The 11,334-nt window shown below is 48.5% G+C and overlaps 1 pseudogene; it reads right to left on the bottom strand.

The window, feature by feature from the left end:
• Positions 1-9,767: 9,767 nt before the first annotated feature.
• Positions 9,768-11,074, bottom strand: LOC144095492 (uncharacterized; annotated as a pseudogene).
• Between the last annotated feature and the right edge of the window lie 260 nt (positions 11,075-11,334).

Below are 11,334 nucleotides of genomic sequence, written 5' to 3'. Positions count from 1 at the left end.
AGAAAATGACGCGATAGCTTTGTAAGGTTTGTGCTCATGTATGCGGAATTTTTCATTCTCTACTCTACATTCATAGATCCCTGAGAGTCTTCATACCGCTACTGGCGCCGTGCTGCAGAGGTTAAGAGGTGCGCCATTGCCCTGCGATGGCAGGTGCAGCCATCGGTGGGTCTTATGCGACCCGGGTTGCTTTTTCCGACGAGCCTCCTACGGCCAATCCAATAAATTATTTAACTCCCACTTGACACGTTGTCAGTTTGTTCCTAATCCGGTGGTAACGTTGTGATCACGCCGCAAATTTACGTGACCTGGGCGTCCTACCTAGGTTGCAGGAGCGGTCAGCTGTTCCGGCCGCTCAGGCTGCGAGGTTTCAAACGGTCACCAACGCTGTTGGACAATTTTTCCCTAAAAGGGGGTACTAACGGCCTTGCGTTAAAGCTTATCTGTTTACGCTGGTAAAGCTCCCAGATCAGCGTCGTCACATTGAAAATAAAAGAAAAAGATTGTGGAAGACTTTTCGGCATATTTAGTTCTTGATAAAAATGAAGACGGGAAAATAGGGCCTCTAAAAATTTTGTATCTGAAGCAGTCCTATCGCTTTTAGTGCATTTAACCCATATAATTCGTCTACTCTGGCTTTTCCCCGCGCTTCTTTTTCATTTAGCTGTCTTCTGAATTCAGCACATACATATGTTATCAATTTTCTATGGCCTTTTTTTTTCTTATAATTCAAGAAATTGAGGACCCGCTGTCCAAGCTGCGGTTACATATGCCCTGTGATTCCATGGCATTTTCTCAGTTGATTCTACATTCCCCGGTTAATCTGATTATGAAAAATCTGGAAAATAGGCCACAACTGTTGGCTTACCTTTCTTTCTGTGATTCTGTTTGAGACATTGGGTGGTAGCTGTTGGCATGCCAATGTGTGAAATATAAGTGAAACCATTCAAAGCAATTTCATTTTGTACAAAATGGTATTGAGAATCTCCTAGCCTTATGGCTATGTCAATGCTTTGACTGGTTCAGAGCGCTCTTGAGCTGTGTTATCTCATAGTGGTGGACGACTGCAGCAAGCCAGGGTAAGTAGTACTTGCGGCGTATGCGCGCCAACGTGCGGGAAAACCCGAGGTGGCCCGAAGGAAGGTCGTCGTGGCACGCACGCAGAACTTCGCCCCGAAGCGTTGTAGGCACTGAAAGCAGAGAGACAGTGTCCGTTGGGCCTAAGTTCTTTTTGTAGAGGTCACCATCGCGCAAGCAAAACGATGCCAGTCCGCGCTTGAAGAGTCAAGGTGGAGATGGAGCGGTTCCTTCGAGGTACTCGATGAGGGGCAGCAGATCGGAGTCGGCCCTCTGTTGGCAGGCAAGGGTGGACGTGGTGACAGCACTGAGAAAAGCGGAATTGTCATCGAACGCGTCCGTGGCGCAGGGAATAAGAGCGCGGGAGAGATAGTCAGCATAGCTGTGTTTCTGACCGGACTGTGCACGATGGTGACATAAAATTCTTGTAACCGAAGGCTCCATCGAGCAAGCCGCCCCTAGGGATCTTTCAGGTTCGCCAGTCAACACAGTGAATGATGATCACTCACGACGCGAAACGGGCGGCCATAGAAGTACGGACGAAGTTTCGCAACTGCCCACAGCACAGCCAGACATTCCTTTTCCGTGGTTGAATAATTGACTTCGGAATGGGATAAAGTGCAACTGGCGTAAGCAATCACGCGTTCTATACCATCCTGCCGCTGAACAACAACCGCACCGAGACAACGTTACTGGCATCAGTGTGCAGTTCTGCGTCGGCCTTTTCGTCGAAGTGGCCAAGTACAGGCATACATTGGAGACGGGACTTGAGTTCCGTGAACGCTCTTTTCTGGTCCTGGCCCCAGAAGAAGGACTCAGAGTCTTTTGTCAGGCGGGTCAGAGGCTCAACTAGCTTGGAGAAACTGTGACCAAACCGGCGATAGTACACCCAAGGGCCCAAGAAACGACGCAGGCTCCGTTTGTGTGCTGGCCTGGGGAAGGCAGCTACGGCGGCCGTCTTTTCGGGATCTGGACTAACACCTCGAGCCCTGACAATGTGACTAAGAAACTTCAACCCATGTAACGCAAACTGACAATTTTTTGGCTTGAGAGGGAGTCCAACGTAACGTATGGCCTCGAAAACAGCACGCAAACGTATCAGATGCTCATCGAACGTGTCAGAGAAGATCACATCGTCGAGATATACCAGGCACGACTGCCATTTCAGAGCAGACAGCACGGTGTCGACCATTCGTTGGAATTTGGCAGGGACCGAGTACAAACCAAAAGGAAGCACCATGAGCTCGTACAAACCGTCAGGTGGAATAAAGGCGATCTTCTCTCTGTCATGTTCGTCGACCTCTATTTGCCAATACCCACTGCGGAGGTCAACGGACGAAAAGTAGGTGGCAGTGCGCAGGCGGTCTAGGGAGTCATCAATGCGTGGCAGAGGGTTCACACCGTTTTTTTGTGATGTTATTCAGGCGTCTGCAATCCATGCAGAACCTGTGGGTGCCAACTTTTTTCGTGATGAGGACAACAGGCGATGCTCAGGAGCTCGTGGACGGTTGTATGACGTCGTCCTGGAGCATTTGTGTAACTTGGCGGCTGATGGCGTCACCTTTTTTTTGAAGACACCCGATAAGGGCGCTGGCTTAGTGGCCTTTAGTCGTCAGCAACGATAATTCGGTGCTTGGTAAGCGGCATCTGTCGCACCTTGGAAATTGATGCAAAACAGTCGCGGAAGGAATGGGTGAGGTTCTCCATGCAGTGTTTCTGACGGGCAAAGAGGTGCGGGCTTACGTCGGTGGGAATGGCTGTAGCCGTCGCCTCGTCGCGGTCTGGAATGGTGGACAAAGATCACTACCTGGTACACTCTCCAAGCTCGTCGAAAGAAGCGACGACCTATGTCTTCATTAAATGTTGCGGTTCACGGTTAAAGTTGGTGAGTAAGATGTCGATGCGACCGTCGGAAAGTTCTACTAGGCCTCGGGGGACACAAACTTTCTGAGTGAGTAGCAGCGACTTGTTCGCTTCAGCGATGCCAAGAGCGCCGGAGCTGTCATTACACTCGACTGTGACGAACTTGCTGGCTCGCGGAGGGATTGTTGTGGTCGTCGCATACGCGCAACATTACTCTGATGGGCTCGGTGTTGGTGTCAACGGCTCGTTGGGCGGAAAAAGGTACCACGAGCTTCCGAAGGTCGGTGACCCCACTATACTCTTAAAGGAAATTCATGCCCAGAATGATATCTTTTGAACAGTCAATGAAAACGGCAAATGAGCTAGTGAAAGCAAGACCGCGGATCTGGATGCGGCAGGTGGAGACGCCGATCAGCGTCGCTACATGACCACCGGCGGTGCGCATCACGTGTCCAGACCAAGGCGTCAGATCCTTACGGAGAGTCGTGGCGAGCTGCGTGCTCATCACAGAAAAAACAGCGCCGGTAGCAACGAGTGCAGTCACTTCATAACTGTCGACCGGTTACTAAAATTTCAGCAGAAACTAGTCGTTCGCTGCAAGTCGGTGAGGTTGTCAGATCGGGTCGTCGCCGCTCGGGCCGTCACGTCAAATCGTCTGGTTGAGGCTATTGATTCGGTGCAGTGGTGGCAGCCCTACCCCCGGAGAACGCTGTCTTCTGTTTTCCCGGCGAGGGGACGTGCCTTTGAACTGACCAGAGGATGAGGACCGACTGGGCAAAACAAAGCTCCTCAAAGATGGCGATCGCGATTGGCGCTGCTTCGAGGTCAGGGGCAGCACCTGAGCGGCCAGGTACTCCTCAATGTCCTGCGGTCTTTCCCCATAGCGCAGTCGAGGAGCGTACGGTGCGAATCCTATTAAACCCATCTGGCGGTACGGGCAATTCCGCAGAATAAGGCCGGGCTCCCCTCAGTGGTAGCAGAGTGGGCGATTGTTGGACGTTCGCCATACGTACGCTTTGCTGAAAGGAGGGTACAAGTCCTGCTGCTGCTCTTCGGGGCGCAGGTAACGATGGTCGTGGTCCGACAGCGGGGCGAAATGCTTGAGGCGCAGGGCCAGGTCGGCGCAGGGCATCGCTGTAAGACAAGACGTGCGGCGCCGATAGTGGTGCTGGTGATGGCGGCACTACTCGCCGGATTTCGTCACGGAGGACATCGCCTGTAGAAGGTATGCTTGCCGGGGGAGCATCCAAGTGTCGCAGTTCGTTGCGGACAATACTCCGCACAAGCTCTCGCAGCGTCTCATCCCCAGTTGGAGAACGACGCCTCGCGATTCTCGAACCACGTTTTTGCCGAGTCTTTCAGCGCCACATACGCAGTCATCAGCTTCCTCTCATAATCCCATTGGTTTAATGCAGCAGCACGGTCAGAACTGGTCAACCAATCTTCTGCATCCTCGAACCGGTCGCCGTTGAAAGTTGTTGGTGGTGGTGGTGGTGGCAGGCCTCGCAGGAGACGGCTCTCTTCGTGGACTGGTGCGGCGTCCGCGCGTCGGGGAGAAGCGTCATGGATATCGTCGGGGCCAGCGTACATGGGGTGGCACCCAGCAAGACTCTACCAAATGTCACCGACAAACGCAGTAGGAAGCGGGAAACAGCTGTTTAATGGGGCGAGGCTTGCCGAACAGCCGCGCACATTCGAGAGAAATAAGACATTCGGCCACGCTCTGGGAGACAAGGTTCGGCCACCAGGTGGCGCGGGCAGTGTCAGCAGTGTGGCAATATTATTTACGGGTGAGTTGTATACTAAGCATAGCAGGGGGTGGCAGAAAGTGGGGTGGGTGGATTAGACTAGCAAGTTGATGGAGATAAGGAGGCCGCAGCTGGTGCAGGACAGAGCTGATGGAGAGGTATGGGAGGGGCCTTTGGCCTGCAGTGGGCCTAGTTAGGCTAACGAATACGATAGTAATGTATATAAAAATTGGTAATGCCTTGGGCGAAATGGCCCGGCGCTAATATCTGTCATTTCGGCTTTCTTTGCTAAAACCTTCCATACATTTATAAATAAAGTTTCAATATCACCCAAATGCGAACGTTTTCACTTGATATTCGTATTTCTTATTTTTAAGTTATAATGTTCCGTTTCTATAGCAAATGTTTCTACAGCAAAAATGCTTATTGCTGAATACAAAAAGGAATCTGCTGTGTTTTGACCACTTCAAAGTTTAATTACCTTAACTAACCTACAAGAAGAGAACGATAACATCGTCAGTACAGAGACTCTCTGAAATCTCTTGGCGTCAGTCTACATGCATGCAACTTTGGTGGACTGTGTATGCGCGCTACCCACCGAGGGGCTATCCCAATCAGCAGATTTTACTATAGATGTCATAACGAGTGTTCTTGACTTTAAAGGTTCAGATATATTATGCAGCATTTGAGACATATCTCCAGTACTGGCGTCTAGCCTTAGGAAGCACCTCGGCAACTAAACTCCTCAAATTGAAGTTGCTAAAAAAATCTCCCAGGGATATAAATCGGGCTTCATTGTACACTCGACCGAAAAAGATTCTTTGAATGTAGATATTATCTGTACTGTGAACTCTAAATTAGTACGTACCAGCCAAAGCCATATCTCCCAATAATATTAAATTGTTAATATTTCTTCCCAGCCTAACACACAAGGAAAGTCAGAACTAGATGTGCCGCATCGCGCTTCGGTCTCGGAATTACAGTTGGTGTGGTCTACGCTCATTGTAATAAGTTTTTGTTGCAATTTCTAACCAACACGTCTCAAATATTTCTCGCATTTCAACTCTCCGCAACAATTATTTTGGCGTTTTGATTATAAGTGGTTAAGCCTCCTGCATTATTGGAAGCTTTGGTGTTGGTTTGCAATTCACTATCTAGCTCGTACAGCACTATAGCCTTCAATTTCTCCACTTTCTACTCATAAGGCACGAAATGGGCCTATGGTTCTCGTTGTAAAGAGAGCCAACCCACACGGGATGCTACCTCTACTTCGCCTCCAACTACCTCTTTGCCCACAAGGCATCGGTCGTAAGAACTTTACTGAAGCGAGCTGAAACCATCTGCTCCTCTCCAGAGAATGAAAGAATCAAGAAAAGTAGTTGGCTCTAACATCCTTCATTGGACATATGGTTAAAAATCAGGAAACATTCACCAAAACCTGAAATAATTTGACCTCTGGGCCACGCTGATAACATCGGGAAAAACGCATTTTAATTTCTTATATAAAAGGTTTCAGTGAAATCGTGGCTGATATTCTCGTAAAGGAAGTGGCGAAACCACCCATAAAACCGACTTCTACAACCGGGCGCCTCTTCTTCCCCCAAGAGACTGCCACCCTAAAGAAATGCTCTAAGGTGTGGGATACAAAATTCACTGCTCAAAGTATTCGGCGTGGTACACTGACGAAACCTAGAATTTTCCCGATAGAATGAGGCAGCACAAATCGGATGTGAAACGAATGAACAGAGATCGAAGCGCGGTGGCCGAACACTGCGAAGCATGCGATCGCAAGACTTACTTGGATGGAACCATTGTGTCGGACATCGAGCCATGCTCGCGCACGAGACGCGGGAGAATGCTAAACACTCCCTAAGAACCCTTCCCCCTCGTACACCGTATTGTAAAAATTTATTTGGCTAAGCAAAAAGGGCTCTCGAGAGGGGGAGACTTTCAGCCCAGTGCTTGTTCCACCAAACCACTTCAGCGTTTGCTTAGATTTATTGCACAAGTCACTCCTTTCGACCATTGTCCACTCTATGATAGGGCGAAACTCGAGCATGCTGAATGCTGTTGTGATCCAGAAAGAGCTACAATTTTTACGACACAAAGAGAGGTGCGTTCAAGACAACATCTGCTATTCTGTGATTTGCAGTCTTCAAAGCTTCTTTACGGGAACAGTAGTCAAGACGGGTAAGACGATGCGGTATAAAGTCATTTCAAGTCGCTGTCAATCAAAGGAAGAAATGTTTTTTCTGGAAAGAGACCCGCACAGTCTGTGTGCCTACTGCGTGGTCTTGCTTGTTGAATTGAAGGATGAGGTGGTAAAGTGCATGATTGTTAGCGTGTGCCGAAGTGTTGACCTCCTAGCCAACATCCTTGTTCAAGCCTTTCCTCAAAATATCGCTTTTGGCAAATGCTCTCAACAGGGATATATACCTTGCTGGATTTCAAGCAATGAAGATAAGCTTGAAACTGTAAGATGAAAACCATTTCGCTGACAAGCGAGTACAGTGCCGAGTCTTTTGAGATATTATTCTTCGTCTAAGCTTCCTGTAAGAATACCGTCCCGGTACTCATGCGTCCTTGTAGTGCCTGCCAGAACTTCTGTGCAGCTCTAGAATTAAGTGGACACAGATCACACTCCGGAGCCAAGATTTGTGGCCTTCAAAAGCTATGCTTACGAATTCCTCTGCTCTTGACTGCCAGTACAAATAGTATGGCTCACTGCGCGCATTAGATGAGATGGAAATAGAATATGCTATCTTAACCAGCTATTTACTTTGGCTCCCAGTGGTATAGAGAGAGGAATAATTTTTTCTGGTCACTTGTGACACCTGCCAAGCTTTTAAAAGCGGCAGGCAGGCTGTCAGTTGCACCTATATGCTGTTTGGTGGGCCACGCCTTCTAGGCAGACCCTCATCCTGTCACCATGGAGCCGGCTGACAGCTGGAGGCTTGCGATGAGCTTCCCGGACATGGTGAAATCTGAATATAATCCCAGAGCAATGAAGCATTTCTGACAGAGAAGTCTTGTGCTATTTTTTGGCGACTAGCAGTGGAGTTGAACGCCACAGTTGTAGCTACCTGAACCATGGTGTGAAGGATCTGGCTGCCTTTCGAACAGGAGCTGGAAAGAAGACGACTGCAGCTATTGCTTATGGACAGCCAGCTGTTGCAACGTCGCTGAGCCACCCTGGAATAGACTCTGAGTCAATTTGCACAGTAATGCTTCTCCAGCTAGCGTTGCTTGTCGCCGGTGTTAGGATCTTGCTCTAAACCTTTTTTTTTCTCTCATTTCCAACTCCAGTGTCCTCTTTCTCTACTTCAAGTTGGTTCCCACTCATCCTCACTGCAAACACATAGTACTGGGGCACTAAACCCTAGAGGGCTTGCGCCTTCAGCCCTCCTTAGATGACATGCTAAGATGTTTCCCGTTGTGGCATCTGCGGTCTTTCAATGCGGACTATGGTCGCGAATCGTTTTCAGCACTCAGTTGTCCCGCCCTCTTGACGACCCAGTATAGACCATCTGCACGGCAATTTTTAACTGATACCTTTCTTCACCGAGACCATAACTCCTAGGGTCTCTTCGATTTGGCTTGCACTGGCTGCACTAGTTCTGAAAAGTGCCGCAGCGGTGCCGAGAGGGTGCCGCTCATGCAGCGCTGGTTCAGCAAGTGGGGCTGGAGCCGCACTAGCGCACGACTGCAGAACGAAGACGGAAGGGCCGGCCTAGCAGCTGCATAGCTTTGTTTACGTGTTTTACGTTCATGTTGTGTATCGCTGGCACCGCTTGCCACGTGAAATGGCCCTCTTTGAAATTGCCATGGAGCTATTGGACTCGGAAAGCCACTACGACTGCGACTACAGTGGCATTCACGTTAACTCCGACGACGAGTTCGACGATGTGTTTGTTTTGGTATCCTGTGCGTTGGTACGAGGAGATGCAAATCGTGGGCCGGGGTACAAAAACGTGATATCCATGTATCATAAGCATGAGTTCAAAAGATTGTTGAGGCTCTCTAGAGTAACATTTGACTGGCTAAGTGGTCAATTCATAGCTTCCACCTTGTACCCAAACGCGCTTCAAGGCCGTCAGAAAATATTGGTGCAAAATACTGGCCTAATTTCTCTTGTGTATATCGGCTCGCAGATATCGATGAACGGCATACGCGACAAGTTTGACGTGGCAGAGTCGTCAGTTCACGCATGCGTGATGCGGTTCATTCGCTTTTTGCACACACTTAGCGGTGATGTATGCTGACTCAGCAGCGCAGAAATTAATCGCATCAAGGCACGTTTCCTCGCCAAGAGTGGAGGCAAAGGCCCACGGGATGCCATCGGCTGCATCGACGGTTCGATCATCCAGATCCTGACTCCAAGCGAATCGACGCAGTCATATTTCAACCGCAAGAAGTGGCCATATATCATTCTACAAGGGATCTTCGATGATAGAAATCGGTTTCCGGATGTTTTCTTTGGGTTCCCTGGATCTGTTCACGATGCCCGCGTTTTGAAGGAGAGCCCTTTCTTCCCACGTGTGGCATTGGAATGGCGTGAAAACTACATTCTGGGGGTAAGTGCGTATCCTCTGATGCCTTGGCTGATGTCTCCATTCAGGGACAATGAAGACTTATTTCCATCTTAGAAAAAACAGTTTAATAAGTGACACAGCCAACAGAGGGTGTCCATCTAGAACACCTTCGGCATGCTTAAACAGCGTTTCAGGGGGTTGTACTTTGTGGATGCCAAAACTGTTGTGCAGTCCTGCTATATAGTCATGGCAGCGCGTGTGCTCCACAAACTGTGCAACAACGAGGGGGACTTCTTCCGGGAGCTGATATCTTTACCACAAGAGGAAGATGTGGGCAATGACGACACTGAAGATTTTGACTGCAGTCTCCCAAGCTACAGTCAGTTTCTGCGAGAGTTCATTTCAAAGGAGCGGTGGTAGGAACATGTCTCACCTCTGTGAATGCCGTGCCAATGAGGAAAAGTGTTTTTTAAAATGGTTTGTCTCATATATGATGATTGTTTCCATTTGAAATAAATTGAACACGTAATGATAGCGCAAGACAACTTTATTCTCCCTGTTGTGACGCTTGTTGCTTTGCAATCAAGTTCAACAGGCGATCAAACCTCTTCATGCGGTATGCATGCCGCTTTGCCCTTTCTTCTTAATACCTTTTTCTTTCTTTTCGTTCCTCAGTACTCGCTTCGACTTGCTTCTCTCTTGCTTGCCCCATTTTTTTCAGCACCTCCAAAAGGGGAGCAAGCTGTGACTTGCTGTGGCGTTTCCTTTTAGAGGAGGGGCTGGCCTCAACTGTTGCAGACAGTCTGCCTTCGACTGGCAAAGGCAAAAGGTCGGCGGATGCTTCTGTGGTGCTTGTCCTGTAGAAAATATACACACAGATGCCACACCATTTACAGGTTTTTCCACAAAAACTGCCTTTCGCTTACCCTGAGCATTCGCTAGGGAGGATGGCCTTTCCAGGCTCCAAGAGCAATCTTGGGTTAATACTGTGCTCATTTTCAAGTACCTCCGCCAATTCTCTGTGCAATGCGTGATGCACAAATGGTCAACCACATTGAATAACATAGTAAATAAGCACATTTACTCTTCATATTCGCAGGTCACGCGGTGGGGACCAGATGAACTGTTATCCTTCTTGGTCCCTTATCCGCTAGGTCAAGTGGCTTCCGCTTATTTTCAATCTGTGTGGTAGTCAGATTGCACATAAACTCCTTGTTGATAAGCTGAGTGAAACTTACCCACAGAAGCTTTCTTGTGCTAAAATAAAAGCATGGTATAGATAAATATAAAACAAGCTGCTACATGTGACTGAAGTTTTGCGGTACCACTTCGATAGGTTCCTTTAGTACTTAAGTGTGGCGCTTTCTGATACTTTGAAATCTAAATATTTGCATACTGGCTGCTACACATTTCAAACGCTCTTGAGATGAGAATTGATGCACTAAGCTTAAACAAATCCTTCGAAGTATGCATGAAAACATTCCAGTAACATTGTTGGAAGTATAAATTCGAGAATCGACAGTACACTTCATTGTTGCTCATAATATTGGTGGCAACATAAAATGAAACGTAAAAGACAACGTACCGGAGTTCTCTGCTCTTTCCCACTAAGTCCTTCATCTCCGTGTATTTGGAGATGAAGAACTTGGTTTTTCGAGTGCTCCATATCTCTGCTGCTTCATCAGCGGACGCGGATGCCACTGGAAAGGCGCCTGGCACCACTACATCGAAGCCGTCACTGGCGCAGACCGGTGTCGGTGGTTGTGTCACATGAGGAATATTTTCAGCTTGTGTACCTTGGGCCACGAACCGGAGTGTCAAGCGCTGCCCGTCTGCGAAGACGAAACCTAACATGTGTGAATGAGTGAATAATGTAACGTGCCGGTTGATCCCTCACAGGGTTCATTGCGTCGCCTTATTGCTGCTCGTTAGGTTGGTAGCAGGCGCCAAGGCCGTTTGTGCTTCCTTCTTCGGTCATGTATATTTTATTTCCTTCTGCAGTATATTGTATTCTCAATGACATGACTGGCCCAAACTACTATTGTTTTTTGGCATATTTGTCTTAAAATGAGGCCTCTCCTTGTTCATGGCGCATGATGACCTAAGTTGCCTAT

Source organism: Amblyomma americanum, chromosome 6 (assembly GCF_052857255.1).
Source record: "Amblyomma americanum isolate KBUSLIRL-KWMA chromosome 6, ASM5285725v1, whole genome shotgun sequence".
Taxonomy (NCBI): Eukaryota; Metazoa; Arthropoda; class Arachnida; order Ixodida; family Ixodidae; genus Amblyomma; species Amblyomma americanum.
The sequence above is the reverse complement of the archived record's forward strand: the minus strand, read 5'-3'. Positions and strand labels throughout refer to the sequence as shown.